This window comes from Clytia hemisphaerica, unplaced genomic scaffold, assembly GCF_902728285.1.
Source record: "Clytia hemisphaerica strain Z4C2 unplaced genomic scaffold, Clytia hemisphaerica genome assembly, whole genome shotgun sequence".
Classification (NCBI taxonomy): Eukaryota; Metazoa; Cnidaria; class Hydrozoa; order Leptothecata; family Clytiidae; genus Clytia; species Clytia hemisphaerica.
The window spans coordinates 25198-27736 of NW_027104506.1; the positions used below are offsets into that span (position 1 = coordinate 25198).

The following is a 2539-nucleotide window of genomic DNA, read 5'->3' on the forward strand; positions in this document are numbered from 1 at the left end:
CCAATCTACTTTAGAGAGTCGGTATAATTAATGTTCAATACACAAAAAAAGACATTCTTATCTTTGTACATATTTTTAAAACGAAAAGTAATTTTTTTCAGCTTTATATAATATATAATAAATTGTATAATATATAATATAATGGAATAATATACCAATAATGTTAATGGTGATAAAAGAGAAGAAAAAAAATTAAAAAGATTTTTTCAAAAAAACTTATCAGGCACAGACGAGAATCGAACTCGCGATCTTCTGTTTACGAGACAGACGCTTTACCTCTAAGCTACTGCGCCCTGTTAGTTGCTAAAAACATTTGAATATTAAAACCACAAACTGTAGTATTTTCGTATTGACCAATCAAAATCAGACATCATATAATCCAATCCAATTGCGAAATCTGATTCAATTGTTTAGTTTTTGTTTCTGATTTATGATTCTCTCTTCTAATTGAATCGGCTTATTCATCGACAAGACTACACGTTTTTTTATAGGAACATTCAAAATTTTTGAAGCCTTTGGATGTTCTCAACTTTCTGATGTTCTTATTTTCGCCAATTTTTTGAGTATTTTTGTCCATTTTCCTTTGTCCATTTTTTCTTATAAAAAAATGTGTAATCAACAGCCACATACACGTTTTTTTCTTAAAGAATAAACCCAGAATAAACTATATTTAAAGCCTTTTACATCCGGGGGTACTGCAGGGCCGGGGTGGGTACTAGGGTTGTAAGCTGACAGGGGGGGTGCCGCCCAACTTTCGACCCTTGGACCCTTACCGGGACTAAAAAGGAGAAAACAAAGGAAAAATTTGACAAATTTTGACCTAATTTTGATCTTTCCGGGGGTAAAAAGTTAAAAAAATTTTCCATTTCTCTGACCCTTAGTGGGACTGAAATTTGATTTTCTGATTTTCCGACCCTTAGCGGGACTTTTGAAATCCAAAAAAAGATACCCTTATAGGCGGCAAATACCGTACCCTCCATTTGCCTCGGGGGGTACTCGAGGTTCTAGGGTTAGAGGATGAGGGGTATGTGCGGATGGGACCCTCAAAAGCCGACCCTTAAGCACCTATTTCTGCCTAAGCCCCCCCCCCCCCTGGGTTTATATCCTAAGGGAGTGGTCAGAAATTATCTACTAGGGGGGAGTGGAGGATATTTTGAAAAATCCCAAAAAACTTTCGCACCCCCTCCCCTAGCCTGGAAAAAAAATTCGAACCCCCCCTCATAAGGCCCAATATTTTTTCGCACCCCCCCTCCCTACTAGAAAAATTTTTACGCAAAAAAAGAATTCATACAGATGCGGTACAAAGAGTATTATTTGTTTGTATGACAGTTTTTATGTCAAAATTAGGTAAGGGAGATAGTTTACCCTTGTAAAAAGTTGAGTATATAGTCCTTTAAGATTTCGCTATATGCACGACGGAATTTCTCTGAAGTAAACAAAAGAAAAAAAACCCTGGTGTAAACGTCAATCAAAATGGTAAACGAGTTATTTTCTCTGAGTTTCCCTAAGTTTTGGGAGACAATTACGGCTTATTTTCCCTGATACACAATCTCCCTACATTACGGAGGCATCTCAATTACTCAAAATATCCTGAGGGGCCACCATGGTTGGCCCCGAAGGGAGAAAATTTTGAAGATCAGGTACTCGAGACCCTAAAATACAAGCTATTCTGAATTCTCTGAGTTTGAAATTTTTCTATAAACTTATATTTTTCAGGTTTTCCAGGGTCTGTCAAAGCTCTGTGTATGTAATTTATAAGATATTAGTAGAGACTAAGGAGGCACAACCATGGTTTGCGCCGACGGGAGAAAATTTCGATGTTTTTCACCACCATTTTAGCTAAAAGACAAATTTCTTTCTAAAAAGTACTTTTTCAAACCACTCTGATGAGCTGTGAAAGCTACTAATCTACTTCCCTCATCTCATCTAGCTCAATGCTACAAACCAAAAGGGCAAGGCGATGATGCCCAAATAATGTTAGTATGACATGTAGATATATGCAATAAAATAAATTCAGAGTTGTCGGAAACTATGAAATTAGACTTCCTACATTTTCTCTTGAGTTGCCCAAAAGATTTGGAACCCCCCCCCCCCCCCTAAACCCTCAAAAGAAATTTGGAACCCCCCCCTAAATCCTCGAAAAAAATTTGGAACCCTCCCTAGAATCCTCCACCCCCCCCCCCCTAGTAGATACTTTCTGACCACTCCCTAAAATATTAAGAAGATTTTTAAAGGTTTTGTAGACCCTAAAGGCCCCTAAAGGTAAAACACCCAATTTCCTTTTTTTTTTTTTTTTTGCATTTTTCGAAGGCTTTGGGGCGACGAAAAGTTTTTTTCGCGTTGGTGCAATCCCGGTGTAATAGCAACATTGTAACATGCTGGGAAATTGTGCTCCATCATCTCACCAACACAGGAAAAAAAGGGATGGAGGGGGCTGAGGCAAAATAGGTGCTGGGTATATGTGCAGACGGTAAGGGCGGTTTTTTCATCTTTTAAAGTCTCTCTAAGGGTTGCAAAAGTCAGAAAGTCTTAAATTAGT

The 2539-nt window shown here is 37.8% G+C and overlaps 1 non-coding gene across 1 annotated transcript; it reads right to left on the reverse strand.

Moving 5' to 3' along the window:
- Nucleotides 1-221: 221 nt before the first annotated feature.
- Nucleotides 222-293, reverse strand: Trnat-cgu (transfer RNA threonine (anticodon CGU)). The gene has a single exon. It is a non-coding gene; the product is annotated as a tRNA-Thr (tRNA).
- Nucleotides 294-2539: the final 2246 nt, after the last annotated feature.